This window comes from Mus musculus, chromosome 5, assembly GCF_000001635.26.
Source record: "Mus musculus strain C57BL/6J chromosome 5, GRCm38.p6 C57BL/6J".
Lineage (NCBI taxonomy): Eukaryota > Metazoa > Chordata > Mammalia > Rodentia > Muridae > Mus > Mus musculus.
In genome coordinates this window covers 37,824,878-37,852,709 of record NC_000071.6, presented here as the reverse complement: position 1 = coordinate 37,852,709, position 27,832 = coordinate 37,824,878, and the positions used below count along the sequence as shown (strand labels likewise).

The following is a 27,832-nucleotide window of genomic DNA, read 5'->3' as shown; positions in this document are numbered from 1 at the left end:
GAGTGTCCCTCCTTTAGGAAACCTGGATGGCCACTCTACAGGTGGATCTAGCCACTCTACAGGTGGGTCTAACCACACCCTCCCCCCACACTGCTGCCTCACAGATGGGCCTCATCCATCCACAGGTGGAGTTACTCATCCCAGGGGAGTCTGGTCACCCACACAGGTGGATCAAGTACCCCACAAGTGAATCATCACCTCATAGTTAAGTCTGACAGTCCTAGATGGACCGCTCTACTTGTCTATCTGTCTGTCCTGGACTTACGTCCTGGGTTTCTTCGGGTATATAGCTCAGGTTAGGCACAAGGAGGGGGTCTCAGGGTGATGTTGCAGATCTCTAAATGACAGAGGTGGCCCAGTAGTGCCCCTTCCATTTGTCACACCCTCTAGATTAAACAGTCTAAAAGACATAGGAACACTCATCCGACATTCAAGAATTTAGCAACTCACTGGCATGGTTACCCCGAAACTAGGAGAACCCTCTTGCCTGCCCTGCACACAAGGCAGAATCTCCCCATCACACAGCCCCACTGCCCAAGAGCCAAGAAGCATAATTATATCTCAATAATTGTTTTGCAGTGTAGGATTTATAATTACTAAATGTGTGATAACTGCGTCTTAAATGCCCGTGCTCTTTAAAAAACCTAATTTATAACGTAAAAAGCTGACACTTCTCTGCCGGCTTTATTTTATCTTGTCGGGAGTCATGGAAGAGTAAGTTATTGAAGCCCTTTCTTTTCCATTCGCCTTAAATCCAACGACAATTAATGTGCCCAATTTGATTATAAACCGCACAAATTAAACAATAAAGAGCTGTCTAATGAGAAATTAATTATGAGACTGGGAAGGGGAGCCGGGCTGGATGGAAGCAATAACTCACAGGCCCTGGCGGCGTGTGTCAGGCTTAACGGAGATGGAGGGTTCTCTCCTCAATGTGTGTCTTTGCTGATAGGACCCATCACAGATCAGTTGATCCAGAAACCATAACAGCCTAGTAATTGAAACTGCTGAAATCAATAGTGCTGACAGCCTTAATTAAATTAAATATGGCCATGATGGGCTCCCAGCGCCCGGTGGCGGATGGGCCACTTGACCCTCCGGCTGCGCCTGCCTGATGGAGTGCAGCCACCAAGTGATGGATCTGACCCCAGGGGACAGTTGGGGACCAGGCTCCTGCTGAGAGAGGCTCCAAGCAGGCCGGGGAGTAGCCACCGCCCCGCCTCCTGATGCCTGGCCTGCCTGCTGCCTGGTGGCTGAGCTGGACAGTAACTCTAACTGGGAAGCCATCTGCTGGTGCAGGGGCTCTGCTCTGTGGGAGCTGTGTCCTGTGAGTGCTAGTGTGCAGAGGTGACCCTTGAGAAGAGGGGGTGCTGAGGAAGGTTGACAGCACCCAGTACTTTCATATTCTGCCCTTGGGAAAGAAACAGGGTTCCGACCGAAAGCCAGAACAGGGAAAGCTGGTCAGGGCGCAGTGTGATATCATACCACCATTGAGGACTTAAAGGATCCTGGAAATGCCTCCCAGCCTTGCCAGTCTTCCCTTTTTACTTCTACATTGTGGGTGGGTACATGGGCATGGAGTTACAGTTAGGTGCATAAAACCGACAGCCTGAGGACACAGACTACTGGGGATTGGGACACAGACTACCACATGACCTGTGAATGTGGAGGGTCCTGTTTAGGTTACATGAGTGTCAGGTGACACAGTGAGCAAGCAGGGACTCAGGTGGTACTGTGAGTGGCTCAGAACCTCTGCCCCAGTCCCAGAGTCTGCTCTTCCTACAGGAGCCCTGCCCACGATGAAAGCCTGTCCAGCGTTTGATGAGCTCTTCTTTCCACCTGCTCCTGCCCAGTGATGAAACTGTGGGCTACTAGCCCCATTTCACAGAAAAGAAAACAGAGGTTCCAAGAGGCTTGTGAGTGGCTGAGTCCCTGAGCTCCAGCTAGAACCTTACAACTCAAGTAACTGTTGGCGCCTACCCAACACTTGAAGTTGAGGTCTAGGAGCCAAAGGAACCCCAGACCTTGGGGTGGGAGAAGGCTCTGTTGAAAAATGGACTCATCTGAGCTCCTAGAATCTGGATTCTTCCATCTGCCCAAATCCTGTGGAAGAGGAAACAAAACAGAAGTGGGTCCCGATACTTTGGTTTTATGGCTGATTTTCTTATAATCCACCCTACCTTGGCACGAAGTTAATTCTTTGTGTGTTCATGTGCATCTATGTTTTCAGGTGTGTGTGTGTGTTTGTGTGTGTGTGTGCTCATGCACACGAGGAGGTACAGAATACAACTAAAATGCCATTCCTTAGGTGCTATCTACTTTGATTTTTTTTTTAATTAAAAACATTTGTTTGCTCTGAGTGTGTGTGTGTGTGTGTGTGTGTGTGTGTGTGTGTGTGATTTGTGTGTCTGAGAGTGGATGTGTTGTGTGTGTATCTCCATGTGTTGTGTGTGTGAGAGGGTAAGTGTAGTATCTGTGTGGTATGTGTGAGAGTCCATGTGTGTCTATGTGGTGTGCGTGTGTGAATGAATGTGTGGAGTATGTGTATGGTATGTGTGTGTAAGAGTATATGTGGTGTGTGTGAGTGTGTATGAGAACGTGTCTGTTTGCCTGTGCTGTGTGTGTCCTTATGTCTGTATGAGAGTTTATGTACATATGAACACAGAGGCCAGAGGCACAGGGTGTGCTGGGTGCTGGGAACCCAAATCAGGTCTTTTGGAAGAGCAGCAGGCACCCTTAGGTGCTGAGCCATCTCTCTAGTCCTAGGTTAAAATTTTAAGGAAGATCTAAAACATACACAGACACAGACACACACACACAGACACACACAGACACAGAGACACACAGACACACACAGGCACACACAGACACAGACACAGACACACACACACACAGACACACACACACACACACACACACACACACACACACACCCTTCCTTCTGCCCCTAACTTTGGAGTTCCTGAGAGAGCAGGAGCAGGCCTACCTTGGTAGAGAGACTCTCCCTCCTATGGAAAGTTCTAGTTGGGTGTGAACTTGGATCCCAGTGTTTACCAGCTGTGTGACCCCGATCACGTCCCTAAACCACATCTGCATGTGGACACATGAGTGACTTACTCTCAGAAGCTCCTATGTGTCACTCAGCAAGCACAGTCCAGCCCCAGTGGAGTTTTCCTGCTCACTGGACTCTGGATCCACTAGCTTTCGCCTTGGATTGAGCAAACGGAGTAGGGGTGGGGGTGTGGACATGATCAGATCCTGAGATATTGCTCTTTCCTTACTCCACCTCCCCAGATCCCCAATGACTACAAAGTGTTGACCTTGTAAACACTGGCTTTCACCACAGGAAGCTGAACAAATAAATATTTTCACAGTTTGCCCTGCCGTCAGCTGGCCTGAGCAGACTTCTTAAAGGACTTGAGCGAGGCCCCTGGGTTCCTCCATGTTAATGTTAGCACTAACAAACTGTCCCTTCATTACAGTCCTGCCAGAGATCAGAGGCCCGGATTATTGAAGGGGACTCCTTGGACATGCCCAAGTAGTTGCTATGACAACTCACCAAAGGGTGAGGGTGGGAGGCAGGAGGGCTGCTGACTGTTGGGAGGCTCCTCATGCCTCCACAGAGAAAAAAATTCCCAGCCCCTCCCAGCACACAGGCTTCCCTGATTTGTTCTCTAACCCCAGGGTCCTGCCATCGACCAACCTTGGTAAGTGTGGAAAGGAGAGTTGAAAGCCAGAAAGCCATACTAATGAACATCCTTAGCCAAGGTGGACATCATCCTAACCCAGCTACTCCCCACAGTGCCAAAAACTCTGAATGCCTGTCCAGATATATGACCTTGAACAAGATCACTCACACTCTCTGAGTGCCCAGTGTATATAACAGCTTTTACCTTGTAAGTCTCCTAGAGAGTTTGGGCACAGCTATCCCAAGCTGCACACAGAGGCCAGGGACGGGGACCAGAGGGCATTGGCATTAAGGTTCAAACTCCAACAGTGCTCCTGTCCACCTGCATGGCCTTGGGCAAGCCATCTATCTATTCTCATGAGCCTTGGTTTTTCATCTACTTCCTTTGGATGAGCATAAGATGCACTATGTGGTTAATCTGTGTTTATCATCACTGAATGTTCTAAGGGCACTCAGTTGAAGAGGGTCCTGGTACCTGTCTGATGAGGCTTGCAGGGGCTTGGCACCTCCCCAAAGTGAGGCATCACTGAGACACAAACCATTGGAATTTACACCTTGTGTTGCCCTCCTTCACCTGAAGCCTGATAGCCAACACGGGGAGCAGATAGCACATACATGTGTGTGCATCTCCTGCACCCCAGATCATGAGCAGCTGATGACATCATAGGTCCACTGGGAGAAGAAATTACCACCGAAAGGAAGAAACCAAACCTGTCCTCAAGTATGTGCCATTAACAAAGATCTGTCCTATATGTGTATATGGGAGCTGTCACTGCCTTCTCTGGCCCAGTATCATCCCCAGACATCTAAAGTGACAAGAGAAGATATGACTCACTCTTCCTGCCTGGGCCTGATGGCAGTAGTAAAGTACACAGAGCAGAGTAGGTGGATCACAGGGTGGTCTTAATGCAGCCTGGTTTACTGAATCATCCAAGCATCTTCTAGGCAGCTCATTCTCTGGTTCAGCTACTGTGACCTGGTTCCCACTTGGTGGTGTTATGGAGGAACTAATACCACCATTAGCAAGACTCCTTCCTTCTGTCCTTTGACCTCCATCCTTCCACTCACTGCGCCCCCCACCCCACCCCATTCACCAGGTATGCTCGGACTGTGCTCAAACTTGTCAACGTGACTGGATTGAAAGGACTAGGAGATTGGTAAGGCACATCTCTGCTAATTACCAAGGGATGTATGGGAGGGGAATGTGGGTGTCACCATCCCATAAGTTGGGCTACCAAATAGAATAAAAGGCAGGGGCACTGCTAACATGAACATTGTGTATATACTTGCACTCTCCCCTCCTCTTCTTCATTTTCTCTCTCTTTCTCTCTGCTTCCTAACTGTCATGTCCTCCCCACTATGATGAACTGAACCCTCTGAAACCATGAGTCAAAATAAGATCACCCATCTACCTACCATCCCTCTGTTTATCTGTCTGTCAATCCATCTACCCACTTATATGTACATATTACATAAGCACCTATCTACCTACCTGTTTGTCTACCCATCTACTCACCCATCCAACATGTATGCATGTATGCTTGTATGTATGTATGTATGTACAAATATGTATACACATATAGATACCCATCTATTCACTCATCTACATATGTATGTATATATATACATATACATACACACACACACATATATAATATGTATGTATATGGTATATGTGTATCCAAATTTACAACAAATTACCAGTCTATCCATTTATCATGTCCCTCCATCAGTCTGTTCAGTAACCTAAATGTGCATGGCAACTGAACTTGGTAGTACCTCTAATCTCAGTATCCAGGAGGCTGAGATGGGACAATTGAGTTCAAGGTCAGCCTTGTCTACACACTCTGACTGTATCAGAAGAACAAACTGGAAAAAAAACCCCAAAACAAACAAACAACCAAAAAGTAAACAAAGCACAGGCTGCAAAGAGAGACCTTTAAAGGACTTCCCCTGTACAGCAGCGGGGACAGGTACGTTTGAACTCTATAAAGCAGCAGGCAGAGGGTAAGTTAGGACAGAGCTGACACCATGGGCTGGGAGGCCACACTGTTTTTCTGGGTCATGGTCTAAGGAAACCCATCTTTCTTTGGGACCCTCCATTTATATGCTCAACATCTTTGGCTGCCTGCACTCCAGAAGCCCACTGGCTTTATTTATACTTCTGGCTCCAAAAGTTCATCCATTCCTGGCAACATCCAGACCAGTGTTCAATCGAATCAGCAGGCCCCATCTCCTCTCTCTCTCTCTCTCTCTCTCTCTCTCTCTCTCTCTCTCTCTCTCTCACACACACACACACACACACACACACACACAGAGACAGAGACAGAGACAGAGACAGAGACAGAGACAGAGACAGAGACAGAGACAGAGACAGAGACAGAGAGTGCCATGGGTACTCAGCCTGCCAGCCTTCTTACAGGAGATGTGGTTTGGGATCTAGGTTGCCATAGTCTCCATGAGCGCAGGGAGCCCATGCTGATCTGCAGCTTTGAGAGAATAAGGGTGAGGCTGGCAAAGCGAAGGGGCCTTCCCTGGAGCCAGGGCAGGAGCGTCACTGTTTTCAGGGACAGGTCCACGACAGACACCCGCAGACACCAGCAAGGAGCTCCCATTGCTCTGGCCACATTTCTCCAGCTTTCTTGCTGCTAAGGAATAAATCCAGGGGACATCAGACATCAGTGCACTTGGCCATGATGGCAAGGAGGAAGGCAAGACCTGAACAGCCCTCAGGTTCAGATAGCCCTTCAGAGATCTGACCCCTAATCTATTCTGCAAGGACTCTCCTCTAACACATCCCTGTGCCATGGAAATGAGGGTGTTTATGCACTGCCTGGACTCTCAGCATGGCCTCCTGGAGCCCCACAATATGACCTTGGCCCGTCTCTAGCCAGTAACCCCCATGTCAAAAGAAATTCACCTGGAACCTGTGGAGGTGACCTTCTGTGGAAACAGGTCCTCTCGGCTATAATTAAGATGATGTCACACTGAGTTACAGAGGGCCTGAATAAAATAAGAGAGACAGAGGACTCACTGAGGCACATGGGGAGAAGACAGCTCTCTGCAAGAGAACAAGGGTTAGGTTGGGTCTGTAAGCCAAGAGCTTTCAGCTACCCCGGAAAGCTGGGTAAGAGTAAACATCTCTTAGAAGCCATCCAGGGGACTCAGGATGGATTTGTGGTTTGAAGCTCTTCTGGTTGTTGAGTAGAGCAAGCCCTGAAGTGTACTTATGTCCATCACTGGCCTCAGTGGTCCTTGCTTCAATCCTCAGCAGGAATGTCCCTCCTCTGAAAGCCTATGCTGGCCCTCCAGTCCTGTTCACTGTCCTTTCTCAGTGCTGATGACATCTGGTGACATGGCCATGTTTGCACATCGTTGAACCCAGTGCCTCCCAGGAACTATGGAACCACAAATTCCCAATACAGGGCACTTCCAACTCCGGAGCTCCCACCCTGGCTGGTGCACACCTTAGGAGTCTTGGAAAATTTTGTTCTCCCCTGTTTGACCTGCGGTCCAGCCTCTCTCTGGGACCTAGGTCCAGTTCTGAGCTCATGACAAAGTGTCTATTTCTGGCAACATGGGCCTGGAGGTGTAAACATATACCTAGTTGAGACACAGCCATTCTTATCTTGGACTTCAAAATAAACTCAGCTCAGTAATGGGCAGTCTCCAGACACCACAGTCCCTCATTAAGCCTAGAGGGGCCTCTGCAGGTCAGTGAGGCTGGCTGGAGACCAGGGAGGAGAACCTGACTTCATTGGGTAGCATCTCAGCTCCCCAGAGAACATTAGACATTAGTTCCTCCCTCTCTACCCTCTCTCCCTTCCTCCCTGTCTCCTCCTCCTCTCTTTTTCTCTTCTTTTGCTCCTCGCTCACCTCCCCTCTTCCTCTTCCTTTCTTTCCCCTTTCTTTCTCCTACATCTTTTCCCTGTCCTTTCCTCCTCTCTTCCATCCCCCTTCTTTCTTCCGCTGTTTTGAAAAAGGATCTCCCCAGGAGCTGGGCAGCCAGTCGATCCTCTAGCACTCATCCCATCTCAAAGCTTCATCAACACCCTTTCCCTGCAACTTTCTCTCATCTCCATGACCACAGCCCTCTCAATAAAAACAGCTTCCTCACCGGTTTCCTTTCTCTGCATCTTTCCTCTTTATTGACTTGCTCTAAAGAATCCCAACAAGCACCTCTCGCTTCACTCGTCCCATCTCCTACAGACAAAGATGGAATTGCTCACCCACCTACAGAACTGTTTGGGGAGGGGGTTCTTGTCCCATCAGCCACCCTTAAGGTCTGGCTAGAACTGCACACAATACAAATTCACACCCTGGTCCTTTAAAGATGGCACCCCCTTCCTTCATTTTCCCTAGCTGACTAGCTGAGGCTCAGGATGCTCGCTCTAGACTCAGTCCCATCTGCTTGGCCCGTTCAAGTTTTCTCCTGGTCATAACAGTACTCACCTGTCTGCATTGCAGCCCATGTGAGGCGATGGCCCTGGATTTCCAGCCCGCTCCTGTTTTTCCCTCCTCTGGTGTCCTTTCCACTCTCTTTCAACTTCACGACTTGTTCTACTTTAATTATTGTTAAAATCTATCTATCTATCTATCTATCTATCTATCTATCTATCTATCTATCTATCTATCCATGCATCCATCCATCCATCCATCCATCCATCCATCCATCCATCCATGAATGACACTGCTGAATCCATATGGTGGTTTGAATAAGAATGACCCCACAGGCTCATCTATTTGAATGATTAGTTGTCATAGAGTGACTACTTGGAAGGAATTAGGAGGTGTGGCTTGCTGGAGGAAGTGTGTCATGGGGGCAGGCTTTGAGGCTTCAAAAGCCCAAACCAGGCCCAGTGTCTCTCTCTTCCTGCTGCCTGCAGGTAAGGATGTTGGTCTCTCAGTACTTCTCCAGTACCTTGTCTGCCTGCTTGCTGCTGTGCTCCCCACTGTGATGAAAATGGACAAAACCTCTGAAACCTATTGCCAGCCCCAATTAAATGCTTTCTTTTATAAGGGTTTACTTTGGTCATAGTGACTCTTCTCAGCAATAGAACACCGACTGATTGTCTGTTTAGTCTTGCTCCTATTAGATAACCTGGAGAAGACTCTCTTCTCTCAGCACCATTGATGTAGTTTATCTATGGGTGAGACCTTGAGAGATTTCCCACATCTCTGCTGGGCTGCCAAATGGTGTCGATGTGCGGGCCTTATTTAGAAGACCACAGTTTTAAAAGATTTTACAAGTATATTCTCTATCTTTAGATCCTACTCACCAGTCCTTTCTTCTGAAGCCTTCTGAATAGAAGTCTGGTTGGAGTCTGGTTGTTGCTCTGTTAATAATGGAATAATAACGTTTTATAGGACAACAACTAAAAAAGGTAATAGTGCTAGTCCTCTTTAAATTCATATATTGAAGCCCACCCCTGCCCCATGGCTCTATTTTGAAAGCGGCCTCTTAGGATGAAGTCACAGGGGTTGGGAAGCCTTAATTTCATAAGCCTGGCCTTTTCAAAAGAAACAAGGGAGAAACCTGAGGGGAAGGCCTTGTGAGCACAGAGCAAGGGGGTGACCCTTTGTAAGCTTGGAAGAGTGTCCTCACCAGGAACCATCCTGACCAACATGACCTTGAATTTCTGGCCTCCATAATGGCTCAAAAGTGCAGAAGGCCCATGCTGGTGGTGTTTTATCCTGTCCACCCAAACGGACAAAGGCAAATTTGCTCACAGACTGGGCTAAAACATCATACATTTAAGATATCGTTGAGTTTTATTATCTCACTTCTGGGGTTTGAATGTGTGAAATGTCCTCATAGGCTCGTGAGTTTGAATACTTAGTTTCCAGTGCTGTTGGGAAAGGTTGTGGACCCTTTGGGAGGTAGAGCCTTGCTGATGGATATAGTTCACTGAAGGTAGGCTTCGAGGTTTCATGACCTCACTCCACTTCCTGTTCACACTCTGCTTCCTGAATGGAGATGCAGTGCGGTCAGCAGTCTCCTCCTCTTGTCTCTATGTCTTCCCTGCCATGACAGACTGTGCTCTCTTAAACTGTGAGCCGAAGGAATCCTTTGCTTCTTAAATTGCCTCTTGCCAGGTGTCCTAGTTAGGGTTTCATTGTTGTGAAGAGACACCATGACCAGGGCAACTCTAATAAATGACAACACTTAATTGGCGTTGACTTATAGTTTCAGAAGTTTGGTCTATCCTCATCATAGTAGGAAACATGGCAGCAGGCAGGCAGACATAGGTCTGGAGGAAGAGCTGAGAGTTCTACATGCTGCTCTGAAGGCAGCAAAAGACTCTAATTCCACACTGGGCAAAGCTTGAGCATGCGGATCCCTCAAAGCCCAGCCTCACAGTGACACATTTCCTCTCACAAGGCCATACCTGTTCTAACAAGGAAATATCTCCTAATAGTGTCACTCCCTGTGGGCCAAACATTCAAACACATGAGTCTGGGGTGGGGGTGGGGCATACCTATTCAAACCACTACACCAGGGTATTTTGTCAAATGAGAGAACTAATATAATCTGGATTTTTTAAAATTAAAAATCAATATGTGGGCTAACCTGTGAAATGTTTTCCTCACAGTAAGAGCCTGCAGAAGTTGTGAGAACAGCTGGGGACAGCTGGAGGACTTCACACAGGCCTTCACTATCTTGATCCACGTGTTTAGACACTGGTCCCTCATCTGCCCATGGAGCCTGACCATAATGTATCTCAGAGGAGCTGTCATCCTGGCTTGGGGTGATTGAGTAGCACCCCCAGAGCCTGTTTTCTCATCTCTGAAGTGGGATGGTGGTCCCTTCCTTCTGGATCATTTTGAGCTAAGATATACTACCCATGATAGTACCTGAGAAGAACTATTTCAATAATTGTCACTAAGAAATTATAAGGCCCTGTGAGTGTCTATCTTAACTTAAGCAAATGAAGCCTGTCTTCTTCACTGAAGTGACTGAAGTCTCCTTGAAGGAAACTGACACTAGCTCCCTGAAAACTCACACACTGCATCATAGTTCCATGCAGGAGGCTTAAGGCAATATTGATGGACTCTGAACTATCTCAGGGATTGGGCTATTATTCAGGGGATTGTGATATATATGCAAAGAGCTTCTTGGGTTACACTCATCACAACCAGTAACCAGAAGACCCTCAACAGAGATCAACACATTCAGGGCACAGGGCTGAGACACCGAGGGGGAGATCTCAGAATATAAAATCCAACTGACATCCACCCAAGATATCACACTGTCCCATTTTACAATGAGGCTCAGACACTATCAGTTGCTTGAAGTCACACTGTGGAGCTGGGTTACCAGCATGAGTTTGTTCTATGCCACCACATGACAGGAATGTGAAAAGTGTTAATTAAGTTGGGCATCTACTGGATGCCAAAATCAAACCTGCTGCCTGAGAAGCCAGCAGTTAACAGAGCAGGCACACACTCTTCCTGACTTCCAAGAGTGGAAACTAGCACTAAAGAAGCACACGTGTGTGTGTGTGTGTGTGTGTGTGTGTGTGTGTGTGTGTGTGTGTGAGAGAGAGAGAGAGAGAGAGAGAGAGAGAGAACACATGCACACACACAGACACACCCCTCATAGAATGAATCAGTTGTTACAGAAGGGTACAGGTTAATTTATAAGATTCTATTGTTTTCCTATAGACATAAAGGAACATGTGAAATTTGAAGTTATAAACACAGCATAATTTACACTCTTTCCCCAAGATGAACTATGCAGCTGTCATTCTAATGAAACACAAACAACATCTAAACTAATAAAAAAAAAATCAGGGAAAAGCTGAACGATGTGGTGCTGATCCCACCCACTGTGTATGTGCCAGAGAAGTCCAGATTGCCAAGGTGCCAGATCTCAATTTCCTCTATAGAGGGGAAGCACTTCCCAGGAGGCTGTGTTGTAGATAGAGAGGACCAAGAGACACAGTTAGCAGTGTAATCCTGACAAGAACAGAACAGTGAGGACCATCTTGCTCACTCCAGACTGGCTGCAAACCATAGTTTGGTACTATCTGGGGGCCAGGCTCTCAGAATTATAAGCCTTCTGCCACTTCCAGTTTGGTCACTCTACTTTCTGGTAGCAATTCCAGATGTGATCTCTCAGCTTCCTTCCTGTCCCTGCCACCATGCCTGCTGCCCCCCCTCCCCTTCCCATGCTGTATCTGACATCAGGGGCTCTGTCTAACCTTTGGAACTCTGTGCCCAAGTCAACCCTTCCACTCCATTTGCTGCCCTTCCTCCCATAAGCCGTCCTGGTGTTTTGCCACAGTGACAGACAAGTGACTAAGTAACTGGCCAAAAGCAAGGTCGTTTCTAGTCTACTGTTACCTTTTAGGAACTATATGGCTTTGTGTTTTACCTTTACATCTTGGGTGAATTTTCATTTATTTCTATTATATGTTCCCCCTCACTCGTTCCCTCCCTCCATCCCTACCTTTTTGCTTGCTGCCATGTAAATACCTAGTTGTTCCAGAAAGACTTTCTTCAGTACAACAAGGTAGTACATGTCTGTAATCACAGACTTGTCTCCAGGAACCAAGAGCGAAAGATGTGGGAAGTAACTCACTTGCTTAGCATGTAAAACATCCTGGATTGCATTTCTAGCAGTTTTTTAAAATTTTTAAAATGAATGTATTATCAATTGTCAATATTTGACAGATAAAGACAGACAAATGCTTATGGACAAGGTATGAAAAGTTGTTTCTTGGTCTGGGTATGTGCCTTAGAGGGTAGACTGCTTGCCTAGAAGGTATGTGGGCCTGGTTCAAGGCCCATACTGCATAAACTGGGCATGAAGATGCTCTAATCCCAGCATCTGGAGATAGAGACAAGAGGAATAGAAATTCAAGATCATCCTCTGCTACATAGGAAATTAGAAGCTAGCTAGTGAAACTCAGACTTAAAAAAGAAAGAAAGAGGTGGAGGGGAGAGGGGAGAGGGGAGAGGGGAGAGGGAGAGGGGGAGGGGGAAGGGGGAGGGAAGAGGGGGAGGGGGGAGGGGAGGGGGGAAGGGGAGGGGAGGGGAGGGGAGGGGAAAAGAAGGAAAGGGGGAAAGGGGGAAAGGGAAAAAGAAGGGGAAAGAAAGAAGGGGGAAAGGGAAAAAGAAGGGGAAAGAAAGAAGGGGAAAGAAAGAAGGGGAAAGAAAGAAGGGGAAAGAAGGGGAAAGGGGGAAAAAGGGAAAAGGGAAAAGGAAAAGGGAAGGAAAAAGAAAGGTGGCCTTAAGCACTGTGTGACAGAGGGATGATGCCTATGTGCCTAGTCCTTTTCTAACAGCTCTAGTCTCAAACACTGCCAACCTCAGGCACTGGGAGCATGCGGTCGGGGCACCAGGAATACTCTCCCACTGCTGACAGGACCAGCCACCTGCCAAACAATTTGACTTGAGGGAGTAAAGAGGCTGAATTTTTTTTTTTTTTTTTTAATTTTTAAATGAAATTCAGCCTCACCAGGCTGGACTTGAATTCTTGCTACTCTTGCCTTAGTCTCCCGAGCTCGGGATAACAAGCTTGTGCCAGCAAGCCTGACTCGGAACTTGCTGCTTTTATTAGGAGTCCACTCCCACAAAAGCTAACCCACTGCACTATAATGTACTAATTCACTATGGGGGGTCACTGTGGGGTCCATACCCTCATGGGCGCCCCCTGCCCCCATACTGTTGTTATAGCGACTACATTCTAGTGGGGGGAGGCGGGATGGAGGAGCATAGAGGAGAAATAGCGTGACCTCAGAAAGGAAGCTTCTGGTGAAAGAGGGCTGATAGACTTAGAATAAAAACACTGGTTTTAAGACCCAGAGCAGGGGCAAGAAATGCGACACCCCCTCCTCCCCTATTGCTCCATAAAGAAGTCTTTTAGTGGGTATAAGCTTACCCTTAGTCCTGAGACTCCTCTGGACTCACTGGCTAGCCTGAGACCCCAGTGCAGACTGGTATACTAACAAGTTCCAGCAAGGCGGAGAACGGGGAAAGCCAAGTGTCAGGTGATAAAGGACATCCAGTAAAGCCATCACTGTGTGTGTACAGTGCTCAAGGGAGCTCCCCTGTCACTAGGAAGTTCCAACCAGGGGCCTAGCCATTAGCCAGGCTTTCGATATCCCCCTTGAAACTGCACTGTTTGGATATAGGCAGACCTCAACTGGGATTGCGGAATTTTTTAGTACTGTGAGACATTTAATTATTTCTCTTTATTTTATATGCATGCATGTTTTGCCCGTGTGCATAGATATGTACCATATGTATACGCTTGGTGTCTGTGGAGCCAGAAGAAGGGTTCCCTGAAATTGGTGTTACAGACAGTTGAGAGTGACCGTGTCAGTGCTGAGAACTGAACCTTGGTCTCTTGGAAGAACAATGCTCTTGACCACCAGGCCATCTCTCCAGGTCCACTAGGAATCACTTTCGGTACTTGGGTGCTTTCGTTCTTTATCTCAGCAGCCTGCTGTCTCAGAGTTACACACCTCTGGCTGGAGGCAAGACTGAGTGAAATCTGATAACAAGGTGAGTCACCATCTGCAGGACTCTCCCCCCCCCCCCCACCCACCATGTGTCCACAGCTCCTCCCCACATGGAGGGATGCTTGGGGAAGAGAGCTGAAGAAGGTCCCACTCTCTGCAGTGACCTCAACTAGCAGCTGCTGCCCCATCACACTGAGCACTTAACAGTGACTGCAGACACCTTGGGAGCCAGCACCGCTTTGCAGACTGCTGGAGGTGACACACAGCCTCAAGTCAGGAAGCTATTCTTCAATTTCTAATAAAATCCCTGAAACAGGGATGACACACAGTAAATCAACTTTCAGCGTTTCCACACTCAGTGTAATCTGTTCAATTATCTGCTGGTGCACGGGTGCGTGTTCCCTCGGAGGATCAGCCAGGGCTGCAGGCACGCCAGCCCCGCCAGTCGTAATTGGAGAGTGTGAGTCCAATGAACAGTACACCCTGAGACTAGATCCACCAGCTAGGTTTGAGGAGCGTTTCAAGGAGGTTGGGAACCATGGAACAGTCCTTTGGCCTTGAATAGAGCTCTGTGCATGCCCAGCATCCTGGGAAAGATGCTCTGAGAATCCACCATGTCCTTGGGACTGTGGGAAAGCAGGGTCAAAATGAAATGTCGCTGCTACCTGGAGTGGCCATCGAGGAATGGGCAGCAGGTGCAGAGAGTGCAGAAGGAAAGAAAAAGTACCTGAGGCACTCAGAAAGGGCTTGGCAAGCTTTCCTGAGGGGCCATCATTAGAGTGCTATCACTTACATGACATAGACAATAGCTTAACCTCTCTCAACCTAGATAGGGGCTCCACCAGGGGAGGAAGACTCGTGTGTCCTTGGGGCCATGGAAAAGTGGGGGTGCTTCCCAGTTGCATCCTCATTTATCGCCTGTGATCCAGAGCCCCCTGTAATTCCAAAGGGTATCTTTTCTCCAGTCTCTGCAAGCCTCTGTCCTCATCACAGCCGAGGTGCCTGCAGATGCATGGGCATTAGGGTCCCCTCAACTTTACAAGATTGACTGAGGACCCTTGAGAGCCAGAGGTCCATTATGACTTGATTCTGTGGACCCTGGGGCCACCCAGATGGCATACTATCAGCTAGTGTCTCCTGGCTTGTTGTTGGAGGGCAGCATAAACTGGCAAATGGGGAATACAGAGATGGACTCATGACTGGGTGAGTAAACTGATGAAGGGGTGGGACATATGCATACATGCAAGCATTCATAGGATTCAGGGATTGGAGGTCGATAAAATGATTGATGGATGGGTGCTCGAAGGCATGGAGAGATGGCTGGTTGGGTGAACTAATGGATGGATGGGTGGATGTTAGATAACATAAAGGTTAATTGTGTGATAGATGAGCAGATGATGGGTGGATAGATAGTGATGGATGAGTGGCTACGTCAATAGATTGGTGGATGGAGGCCTAGGTACATGGGTAGGTAGGAGGATGGGAGGGATGAGTGAGCGAATGTTAGACCAAAAAGTAGATGAATGGTAAGGGAGTGGATAGAGCAAGTGAATGGTGGGTTGCAGGATGGATAGATGAGTGGATACTGTGATGGGTGAATGGATGGTGGGAGGGGTTGGTACATGGTGAAGGTGTGGGTACACAAATAGGTGGGTGAATGATAGGGGCAGAGGTTGGTGGGGATACAGATGAGCTAGGGGGTGACTGTAAGTCACAATTAGGGAAACTGGATCATAATGAGGTCTGGGGAAAGATCGCCAGGTGAAGGAGGAGTGCTTTGTTATCAGAGACAGAAGTTTGTTCTGAGGAAGAGGAAACATTTGAGACATGTTCATTTGTTGTCTTGTTTGTCAAACTGCACTGGGCAGGATGCTGGGTTGTAGGGATTGGAGAAGAAAGGTTCAGGGTTGAGTGGAAGTGACAGGAGAGTGAGCTGAGCGTGCGTGTTGTGAACAGAAAACCTGAGGGAGCCACTCCCTTTCCTAATGTCAGCATATAGACAGCTGCCAATAAGGGCTCAGTGTGGCCCTGTGAGCCTGCATTCTAATAGCCTCAGCACCTGGCACAAACTGAGCTGGCACCTCTTTACCACCTCTGGGCAAGCCTGCCCATGCCTGAGCCTCGGCTTGGGAGCTCCTGCCTGGCTAGGGATCCCTGGGGACTTGGCAGACACTAGGAAGCTGGGGAGAGGGAGGAGATTTTTTTTTTCAATCCCATTCAATTCTCACAGAGATGGGATTGTTCTCCCATTTTGGGAGAAAGAGAAGATATTCAAGATGGAAGACTTTCCCCCCAAGCTCACCCACCCAGCTGTGGAGCAGAAAGGCCAGATTTTGGTACCCAGGACAATCATCCTGGACCCCCTGCCCCTCCTACTAGACTATGTCCCTACTCGGCATGGATGTCCTGTCTCTGTTGCCAGGGTAACCTTCCCAGCCTAGCAGTCACCCCCCTGGAGCTTGACTCCTGCACCTGACATCATAATCTTCCGTGACATCTTAATCAGCTCCCTGGCAACGGCAACAACGGTCTGCAGTGGCATTAACACTCCCATGAGTCAGCAGGGTCTGGACAGGCCCACCTGCCCCGCCTCTGCCTTATCCTGCCTGCCACCCTGACCTTTAGGGAAAGGAGAGGGGGAGGGGTTTGGTTTGGAATTCCAACAAGTTACTCTTGCTTCCGAATCAAGCTTTGCTGAAGAGCCCTGACAGATTTCAGCTTCCTCCTCTATAACACACAGGGCCATGATGACAGGTTCAGCAAACATGCTCTACCTGATGAAGCCCTGGTGGAAGGAAGTGGGCATTCCATCTCCCAAGACTGCAGCAGCATTCTCCCTCTCTCTCTCTCTCTCTCTCTCTCTCTCTCTCTCTCTCTCTCTCTCTCTCTCTCTCCTCTCCTCTCCCTCCTCTCCTCTCTCCTCTCTCTTTCTCTCTCTCTCTCCTCTCCTCTCCTCTCCTCTCCTCTCCTCTCTCTCTCTCTCTCTCCTCTCTCTCTCTCTCCTCTCTCTCTCTCTCTCTCTCTCTCTCTCTCTCTCTCTCTCTCTCTCTCTCTCTCTCTCTCTCTGTAACATGGGTATCCAACCACACCACAGAACTCCCTACAGGGCCAAGAGGAAACACCTATGTCTTGTTGTGGGTCTAATTGTGTGTCCCTTCCCCCAAAGGCCCAACCCCGTTTCTGAAAGGCGTGTCCTTTAGAAACAGGGACCATGGAAGTAAAACATTTAGGATGATGCCATGGAGTAGAGAGGTCCTTAATTCAGGACAACTGGTGTTCTTCCAAGAAGAAACTTGGACACAGTCACAGAAGACACCATGGAAACAGGCAGGGGCTGGAGGGATACAAAGAAAAGCCAAAGGTTTCCAAGGACAGAGGCCAGCCACCCCTGAAGTCAAGAGAGGAAGATTGGTTGGACACAGGGTCTCAGATGGAGCACAGCCCTGCTGAAGCCTTCATTCAGATTGCTGGCCCTTGGGACTATGAAAAGACCATTTTCTGTTGCTTTAAACTGTCCAATTTGGGGACTCTTTCCCAGTTGCCCTGGAAGTCACAGGCGTTTTTAACAGTATAGCTTCTGGGACAGGAGAGCCCTCCTCTGCCTCAGCTGACACAGAGGTACCTGGCTAGCCCCATGTCACTGCTCTCAGCAGGGACTGGGGTTCCTGCACCCAGCCTCCCCTAGTCTCCTGGGATCCGCAACTTCCTCAGAGGACACATAAAGAGTCTGGGCTGGAATCTGAACCCACGGCGAATCCTCTGAATGCTGAAGGTGGCTTCTCTCTCCTCTTCCTCTGACCCCATTTCCCTCCTTTCTCCTCTTACTCCTCTCCCCTCCCCCGAGCCAGCATCTCTCCAAGGGCCTCCCTTACCTGGCAATCACACTCCAGGCCTGGCTCCAGTTACTGAAAACCCTGGGGGTCTGTTTAAACAAGTGTGTCTGAGCAGGAAAATCAAACAGACAGGGACCCTTTGGGGCCACCTCAGGACCACCCCAGGGACTACCGCCTGAACCAGATAAGGCCGGATCCACTTTCACTTAATTGGACTGTGGCCAGGGGCTCACCACTTGATCAGATTGGAGTCTCAGCAGGGATGACGGGCTGTGTCCCTCTCAGGTCAGGTGGGGTGTTCCTGTAGCCCTAGCAGGACAGAGAAGACAGAGGGGACTGTGGTACCCTAAAAGAGAGGACCCAGCTGGATCCTGCTTCTTGCTGACTTGGGAACACCAGGGGGGAAAGCTGCCTTGATACTACCTCTCCTCTCTTGCTTCTCTAGAAATGCCCCAGACACTAACAGGTACTGGCTTCTCCAACTTGCCTACCGAGCCCCACTGGCTGTTTCTAGATACATGGAGAAAACAGACCGGGGAGGCCCTTCAGGAGTTAGTGGCTAATGTGGCAGAGACAGCTATGGGCCTGGATAAAAGGCACAGTCTAACTACTGGGGTTTCCTCCTCTCTGCTGGCAGATGCCACCATACAGATTCAAGTTCACAGAGCGAGCAGCCAAGAAGGGACAGCTTTAAAACATCATTCAAGAAATATTAGTGACCGGGTGGGTGGTGGCGGTACCCGCCCTTAATCTCAGGCCTCAGGAGGCAGAGACAGGCAGATCTTTGTCTGGCCTACATAGTGAGTTACAGGACAAACAGAGCTATATAGTGAGACTCTGTCTCAAATAAAAAGAAGAAAAGGAAAAGGAAGAAAGCAATATTTGTGGGAGCCAGAGAGATGGCTCAGGGTTAAGAGCACTTGTTCTTGCAGAAGACCCATGTTTAATTCCCAGCACCCAGGTGGCTGTTTAATAATTCCAGTTCCAGGATATTGGCTTTTACTTCTGATTTACCTGGTCACCAGGCACACACTTGGTGCACTGACACGCATGCAGGCAGAGCACTCACACACACTGAAAATTGTCTAATCTAAAAATTAACAAAAGAAAGGAATATTTGAACACTGAGGATGTAGCTCAGTGGGCAGTGTTTGCCTAGCATTCAGGAAGCCCCAGGTTTTATCTCCAGCACTGCACAAACCATGAATGGAAGTACACACATACCTGTAATCCTAGCACTTGGTAGCTGGAAGCAGGAGGATCAGGATTTCAAGGTCTTCTTTAGCTACATAGTGAGGTGAGTTCAAGGCCAGCCTGGAATATTTGGTACCCTGTCTCCAAGGAGTGTGTGTCACACACAAAGAGACAGATAGGTGGCTTGACATGGTCCTGTACATATAATCACCCACGGAAGTGATTAAGGAAGCAGTGTTTAGGGTTTGAGCCCATCCTGGGGAAACAAAACAAAACAAAAATATTTTATTCTCATTCAAAAAGGCTGGCTCTGCTTTCTGGCCCTGACCTACCCAAATGCAGCGGGACACGTGGTAAGCATTCTAGGTCAGGGTTCTAGGCTGCTGAAGGACTTGAGGTTGCAATTTCTTAGTAGCCATTCTCTCAGGCCTCTCTAGAGCCAAGGTCTGATCTCAGGATTTGTTCAGGCACGCTGGGGGGTGGAGCGTCCTGTTGCTAGCAACCTGACACAGACTAGAAAGTCATTCACCATAAAACCAGACCCCCCAGGCCTCTGGGCCACTGTGAACAAGGGGTCCACAGCAGGAGCCTCCGAAGTGGAGTGCACCCCTGCAGCGATGAACTCAAAACCCCTGGGGTACAGGGAGACTTCTTGGAGTGTTTTGTCTTGAAGTTGCATTGACACCGTGAGCTATTTAACTCCCCCCCCCCCCCCCGAGTGTGAATTAGGGATTAAAAACAGTCACTATTGAAACTGAATTAGTTAAAAACAAGTTAAGAATAGTATTGGCAATGGTGGTAACTATTATTTGCTTGCTTTTATTTGTTTTTTTGTTTTTGAATCAGGATGTCACATATCCCAAATTGGCCTTGGATTCCAGACCTTCCTGCCTAATCCTACAAGTGGGCTTCTTCACAGCCTCCAAGAGAAAGACCTTTCCCTGCGATGCAAGTAGGCTATTGAGGTTTGATCATTTATCCAAGGTTTATGGCTTTGAGGCTGGACTTAGGTCAGGATCTGAGCTCTGGAAGCTGGGAGGGGTGGGACTTCATAGAGACTCAGGTCTCTCTGTGCACCAGAATTCGCTGAACTGGAGAACTCCCCAACCCTCTTCCGAAACAGCTCTCTTCAGGCTGGGGGAAGAACAATTTAACTTCGGCTGCTGGCTGTTGCAACTCCGCAGGTTCCTTCCCACCTATGCACCTAGGCAGAGCTGGAAGGAGAACAGCTATGGCGCTGGAGGGCAGCTGCCCCGGACTCTGGTTTCTGGTTCTGGCTGCACGGCTAGAAGGTTGGACTCCTGCTTCAATCTAGGAGCACCCGCTTTTCATCTGGGAAATGGTGCGAGCCTCTGAGGAATTATCTGTGGAAATTCACAAGAAAGCATCCAGCCGGTAGCAGGTGCTAGGTGGAAGCCGGCCCCCAGTCACTCTTAGTTCCAAGCATCCAGTTCTGTTCGGTCCAGGTCAGTGAGTCCAGCCTCCCAGGCGTCGTGAATCTGCTAGGGTCAATGCTTCAGGGTACCAGGGTCTTTCAGTCGGCACTGAAATCTTCCTAGACTCTTAGGTCCCACAGAACTTCCTGGCTTAGAGGGACAGGAGATGCCTCAGGTTTCTTGGGCTTTCCTAAATTTGGACAAGCACGGGGTTGTGTGAGCGGCGGGGGGTAGGGAGGATAGGGTACTGGGGAGGTGGTGGTGCTAAATACCTGCATTTTAAAATGGTTCTACCACTTTCTGGCTCAGAGACCTGAGGAAATGACTCCTGCTTGAGCCTGGGTTTCACTATCTATGGAAAATGGGGGCAAAACTAAATTTCTAGTGAGCCTTCCCTGGTCACACCACCCCAAACCTAAAGGAATCTAAACAGGATCACTAGTGAGCACCCCCCAGCTCCACTTACATCTCTGAAACCACTTTTGTGGGCTCGCCTGCGAAAAGCAAAAGTCTCAAACACTTCCACCTTCCAGAGATGACTTAGACTAAACTACCCTTTCCTCAGAGCTGCCTCAAGTTGAGGCGTGGGGTGGATGTGGAGGCTACAAGACCTTTCAGGGTAAGATTAGGGACTCACCCACTCCATCTTGCAGACCACTGGGCTCCATTTTCTGTCTTTCGAAATTTCCTGCTCAGACTCTATTGATTTTCTGACTGCTCATGGAGCGCCAGTGCCTGGAGCATTCGGGGAAGCGTCCAACCACAGGCTCTTCTGGTTGACTCAGGAAGGCTCTGAGAAGGTGTGAACAAAACCCTCCCTAGATAGATCCAAGGATGGCGAAGGCCCCGGGAGAGCTATGCACAGCACCCTTGAGGTGGCTTTCTTTCCTGAACCAGAAGTCTGGAGGGTAAGGTGTAAGAGGGTAGGAGTTGCCAGCAGGAGTGTGCATCTCAGAAGAGACAGCTGGAATCCAGGGCATGAGCCATCAGCCTCTGCTGAAGACACTCTGCCTGCAGTCCTGTCACCCTTGCAGTTTCTGGTCACCTTTGTCACCTTCCAAATGTTCTACAATCACCAGCTATATTTTTAGCTAGGACCTTTGAGGCAGTCAGGTATGAATTCACCTGCTAGAAGGAACTTCCTATACTATCATAGCCCTGTCGCCTTCCTTTTGTGTCTCAAGGAAGACCCTACCCTACAGGAAAGCGCACGAGTGGTCCATGGTTCCGTTGTGGAAGCCGGGATCCAGGAATATGGAAAATCTAGTAGATGGAAAACAAGCAGGAGAGAAGGAAAGGGATGGAAGACCCCAAAGACAGGGCACACTGTCCAGGAGGGAAGCCTGCTCTCTTCCGGAAGTCGCTAGCTCCCTCCAGGAAGAACTAGCTGGGGTCAAATTAGTCTCTTGCAGACTTGAAGGGTGAATCAGAGTGAATCACTCTGTGGGGGCGGAATGCAAGAGCTTTAAAGAAAGCAGAAGCTTGAGGCGAGGTGAGCCAACAACCAAAGGAGATAAGAAAGGAAGCTTGGGGCTGGTGAGATGGCTCAGTGGGTAAGAGCACCCGACTGCTCTTCCGAAGGTCCAGAGTTCAAATCCCAGCAACCACATGGTGGCTCACAACCATCTGTAACGAGATCTGATTCCCTCTTCTGGAGTGTCTGAAGACAGCTACAATGTACTTACATATAATAAATAAATAAATCTTTAAAAAAAAAAAAAAAAAAAAAAAGGAAGCTTGGGTCTCCATGGGGGGTCATGCCTCCAGCTTAGAGACAGAGGTGGGGGGGGGGAGGCTTGGGGGGCAGACACTCAGAGTCAGACTGGAAACAGGATATATATATATACATGTCTCTCAGGGTTCACTAGGAGAGTGGGAAGAAATTTGAGTCCCTCCCATCCACTGATCACAACAGTGAGTGCTAAATCTGTCCTCCTACCTCACCTGCTGAGTTGGTCCAGCCTCCGTGGCCTCCTCCGGAGCCTGATTCTAAGCCCTCCAGCATTCCTCATTTACCTTTCAATTCACTCAGCTCAAGTGAGCTCTGGGTGCCACTGTCTGGCCCTGAACCTTCCCCAGTGCTCTTTGCATTAAAAAGAATTCTTTATTTTAATGTGTTTATTTTAAATATTTTTTTAACATGAACGTTTTTGCCTGCGTGTGTGTAACTGCGTGTGTGTGTGTGTGTGTGTGTGTGTGTGTGTGTGTGTGTGTGATTCCTGGGGAGGGCAGAAGGCTCTGCCTGATAGGTTTCCCTGGAACGGTTCCTCAGGGCAATTGAGCTGCCATATGGGTGCTGGGAACTAAACCTGGGTCCTCTGCAAAGTCAGCCAGGGCTCTTGGCTACCGAGCCATCTCTCCAGCCCTTCCTCAAGCTTTTTCTCGAAGCTGCTCCCTCCTTGCCCTTCCCGCCTGTCTCTGCCACACTTCAAGCTGACAAACCAAATCTCAGAAAAAAAAAAAAAATTAGGTCTGTAACCCAGGCTCGTTTTCTTCTCAGACAGACGTAAGAGCCGGGACATTTGGTAAATTCGGGAGGAACTTCAACAGTGTCTCAGGCTTCTTATTAGGAAGGATCGAAGAGGATCGACAGAGATTAGTAGCTGCAGGATAGAAGATCCCTTTCCCGGACTGGGTGGGGCTGGGGGCGGATCTATCCAGTATGGCAGCGGCACCATTAGTACTTCAGTGCAGTTTGGTTTTTGAAAGGGCCCAAGAGAGGCTGCTCTTGGGAATGAAAAAGGCCAGGCTGAAGAGTTTGGATGGTTCGTACAAACCAGCAATCCCACCTCTAGCTAGCTGTGTGACCTTTAGCTAGGCGCTTTTCCTCTCTGATTTTTCCCTTTCATCCCCGGCCAGCGAGCGTGTGTTTCCGAAGTTCCAGAGTAGAAAATAATAAGTTAGCTAAAGTTTTCAAAACTTCTGACCAGAGGCCTGACACCAAGTTTCTCCAATGCCCTCCAATCCGTACGCCCGAGGCCATGGGTAAAAGCCGAGACCGGTGCTCCGTCGGCGGGCAAAGAGAGGGGAACTCGGGTACAGCGGTGGGCCGAGACGGGGTGGAGGACTTGGGTCCGGGCCCCTGGAGCCTTAGGGTCTGCCTGACATCTCCAGGCTTAAATAACCGTGCGCCTTTGTTATTCGTAGGCAGCAAAGTGGTTCGTTACGCCTGATTGGTCTAATTGCTTTGAAATGAGATATATTATCTATAATTATAGAGTCCTGGTAGGAGCCGGCAGGCCTCCGCTTTCATCTTCCCCAAGTGCGCCCTCAAGTCCCGATCGCATTAATTTGCGCCATTTGAAGAGGGAGCTCCCTCTTCCGCGGATACTGGCCCCTCACCCTCAACCCCCACGAATTTAAAGACACAAGAAAGCCCAGCCGAGAAAGTGGGACCCTAAGCAAGTGGGGGATGGGCGGGAAAGAGCAAGAAGCTGCAGACTCTAGCTGCCAGTTCCCCAGGTGAATCCGCAGGATTGGGGCCCTTCCTCTGAAGAAGTCAATGAGTTCTCAAGAAAGGGAAAAACACCTTCCAGGAAGGGTTCCTTTGGCGGCGCCAGTTCCAGCGCTAAGGACTCCACCAGTTCGGCTAGTCTTTGGAAACCCGAAGCATTTTTTTTTAAAAAATCTTTATCGCCTCTGCATTTTCTGGAACTGAAGATTCTTCTAATTCTTAACTGTGGCGCTTTGTCCTGGAAAAGCTTTAAAATCTTCCCTGAACGAGTGATTCCCGGGCAATTTCTCAAACATAACTTCTAGCCCCTTGCTTGAAGGCAGGGGTCAGAGGCTCGGAGATGGCAGAGAAGGGAGGGCCTCTCGGGAGGTTAGCAGATCCCCCTGAACGAGGCTTTCTGACCAACCATCAGACCCCACCCCCACCCAGGGACAAAATACTTCTTCTCTCTCCCTCCGCTGCCCTCCCGGTGATTGGTGAATCCCCACAAAAATAAATCGTTCCGGGTAATCGGTTTCCATAGCACATCCATTCTATTAAAGAGGACTGTTTGGGGCTAGCTAATTGCCGGCGGATCCCACTGAGCCGCACATAAAAAAAATGTATGCGGGGTTTCTGGACAGAGGCCACAAAATGCACTAGAAAAGGGAGTGGGATGGGGGTGACAACGAACGCAGTACTGAAGGGCCAACCCTTAAGTTTTTCAAACCCAGGGCCAGATAGATACTCAGGTAGTAACAGTTGCCTTTAAAATTGAATTCCTCTACAAGTTGATTTTCTGCTGGCGGGGGGAGGGGGGAAGAGAAAATATCTAGGAACCATATCGAAGCTATCACACACCCCAGTTGTCCTATACTCTAGTCAAACGAGCATTTTGGGTTGCGGGGTAAAGGCCACCAAGGAGAGTAGCGGCCCAGAAATTGATCGCAGAACTAGTCTTTAGGATCTGAACCGGCAAAGGTAATTTATTCGAAGGCAGGCGAGATATAGGGTGCAGGAGACTAGGGGAGACAGAGCGAGGGGGAGGGGAGAAAAGTCGAGCAGGCTGCAAGCAGAGAGCCTGTCTTAGAGTTTTATCTGCCGCGGGCCAGCCCTGCCCTTGCCAGGCATGAATTACGGTCCGTTTTCTCCGCTGCCTGCAGCGACCGCGTCGGGATAGCAGCACCTCCGGTTAGCGCTGCCGTGAGATAACAGGCCCAGCCTGGGCTGTCAGCTCGCTTAACCCACTGGCCAGGAAATCCGCAAAGGTCAGACAAAAATGAGCTCCGAGGTTGCCTGCTCTCATTGATCCCAAACGCATGCCTTTCCGTTTTCGGGAATGAGCCACATGGCTGGGGAACCGGGTTTTTATTTTGTTTCTCAGACATCCTTCTCAGAGTTGGGGTGCATTTTCCTCCCCTGCGCAGCCCTTGGGTAGAGTTTAGCATGGGTCCTGCGCTCTGGAAGCCATCGAGTCCGGTCCCTTGCGCTCTGCAAAAGCGCTCTTGCAACCTTTGCAACCCGCTAGCCTGCGCGCCGAATCCCTGCAGACCCAAATGCACACCGAACCCCAAAAGAATAGACAGTGGAGTTTGAGACCTACTCTAAAAGCCCAGGGGCCGAAAGCAGGGCTCAGGGCTGCGGGCGCAGGCGTTTTGCTCCCTGGAGGCAGGGGCGCGACTTCAAGGGCCCCTGCGCCGGCTGCAGCCTTTGATCCGGCCGCCGCTGGCGCCTAAAAACAACATCCTCGTCTGCCTATTAGGCGCGCTGAGGGATCGTGACAGATTGTTTATCCCCGCAATTAGCGATGCAGCCCTTCTCAGGCCGCCCCCTCCCCGGCCTGAGGCTAGGCCTCTTTGCTCCGACTGCTGCACACTCCGTGAGTTCCGCTGGAGACCCCGGTGCGCCCTGGGGCCCCATTCTTGGGGTTCGAGGCCCCCTCGGTCCTAAAGCAGGAATTAAGACTCTGGGCCAGTACACGAGTCCCTGAAGTTGTCTACACAGTTGCGTGTCACGTATTTTAGCCGTTATGCACTTTTTTTCCCGGGAAAAAGATCGTAGCTACTTGGATTCTCCGATCGCTCCCAAAAGGAAATTATTTTAAGTTGGGGATCGAGGTGGAATAACTGAAAACCCTCACTTTTTGAAAAACACTCCTCGTACTAAAAACACTAGACTAAAGCAAGCCATTTGGGAGATTTATTTCCATTTCTGTTTTAATCCGAGCGCAGAGTGTAAATCGGCTGACGCTATAGAACGAGATGATCTAGCAACTGCCTAATTAGTTCTTAAACTACAGTTCTCCGTACCTTCTAGGCTTCGAGCTAAGGATTTGGCCTACACTGTCGCTTAACTTTCGTTTGCAGGGCTTTAAAACGGGACGGTATGGCTTCTACTTCCCATACACATGGAACAAACCTCAGGGGACCCAGTACAGCGGGCGTCCAGCTGGGCCTAAATGAGCTTGAGTCCCAAGCCCTACGCAGTGCCTCCTCACAGCCTCAGAAACGTAAGAAATCCAGACATTTCACAGAAGCGAGTATTCCCGAACCCGCCCCAGGCCTTCCTATTTCTCCAGGCCCTGTGGGCAGATGTGAGGCTCCGATCTCTCTGGCGTCCGCAGCCCAACCCCTCCCTCCAGACCCCGGACGCCGTCTGGGTAATAAAGTAATTCATTTTCCTTAATCTGGTCGCCCCTAATCTACAGCTTTTTATTGCGCCCAGTTAAAAGGCCAGGGAATTCGCTATCCCTCCGTGCTCGGATAATTACCCCTAAATGGCCACGGCAGCCCCTTGTGTTTCCTGGAGATTAGAGCCCGGCAGTCATCAATGCACAGTCCCGGTGAGCCGCCAATCACCTCCTCCACCTCCCCCGGAGCCGCGAGCCTGGGCCCTGGGATAAGAGGCCATATAAAGAAAAGCCCCCCCCCCCCCAACTCCCCAACAGCCTGTTCGAACCCAGTTTACAAGGTCTTCTGTGGTCCCCACTCCAACTTTCCTTCTTTTTGTATCAGTCAAACAAAACAAAACAAAACAAAACAAAACACGTTTCCTTCGAAATCGGGCAAACAAAACTTCTTAAGCCTTGCACCAAAGATATACCTCCAGGAACTGCTTATTTTTCCTACTGGCCCATCAAATGGGCCTCCACTCTGCACCAGCAGACAGACCCACAGTTAGTGAAGTGTGATTGTTTTTGAGGATTCATTGTCTGAGGTCATGTTGAGGCCAGATTGTTGGTGGGTTCTGTTGGTCTTATTTCGGTCTTCACCCAAGGCATCCAGTGGCTTCTTTGGCTAGTAGCAGTTCTCTGGTAGAGGTGTAACTTTCTGGAGAAAAAGTACGTATAGGGAGGGGGTACGTGTTTGCATGAGAACCAAACTCATTTCCCAGATCATGTTACTTGTTCCCGTACCCACAGAACCAACAGGACCTGTACTTTCTTTGATTAACTTTGTCCAGCCCTGGAGACAAAGGCCCATTTTTACTCCGAGGTAAATTTTTGAAGATTGGAAGACATAAGACACTTAGGGCGGCTTTTTTAAAAAAAGAAATTAGTATTATCCCTTGCTACTCTGACAAATAACTATGAACATTCAAAGCAAACACCAAAAGAAAAAAAAAATTGTAAGTGAATTGTGGTCGAGAAAGGGGGCCAGAAGAGGGAAAGGGGACAGAAAGAAATAGCACAGACCATAAGAGAAACTGTGGAAAGAAAGTAGTCTATGGAGAGGAACAGAAGAAGTGGGTAAAGGATGGTGGAGGACGACTGGCAGAAG

At 49.1% G+C, this 27,832-nt stretch overlaps 2 long non-coding RNA genes across 3 annotated transcripts, besides 1 other annotated feature; one reads left to right on the top strand and one right to left on the bottom strand.

Moving 5' to 3' along the window:
- Window positions 1-669: 669 nt before the first annotated feature.
- On the bottom strand, window positions 670-26,955 carry Gm33993. Of its 2 annotated transcripts, XR_868361.1 has the most exons (7): window positions 26,824-26,955; window positions 19,215-19,440; window positions 18,224-18,299; window positions 8,968-9,024; window positions 6,609-6,691; window positions 6,109-6,336; window positions 670-2,103 (listed from the first exon to the last, which is right to left on the bottom strand). It is a non-coding gene; the product is annotated as a predicted gene, 33993 (long non-coding RNA). The 2 variants fall into 2 exon arrangements; XR_868362.1 differs by lacking the exon at window positions 6,109-6,336.
- Window positions 17,177-22,140, top strand: Gm40288. Its single transcript, XR_868360.3, has 3 exons — window positions 17,177-17,929; window positions 20,031-20,136; window positions 20,308-22,140. It is a non-coding gene; the product is annotated as a predicted gene, 40288 (long non-coding RNA).
- Window positions 23,490-27,041: an enhancer, noted in NCBI's record as "VISTA enhancer mm426". NCBI's record gives its function as "enhancer in: hindbrain (rhombencephalon)[7/9] | somite[7/9] | midbrain (mesencephalon)[9/9] | limb[9/9] | branchial arch[7/9] | eye[5/9] | nose[9/9] | genital tubercle[5/9] | facial mesenchyme[8/9] | ear[3/9]" and the evidence as "EXISTENCE:transgenic organism evidence [ECO:0001131][PMID:17130149]".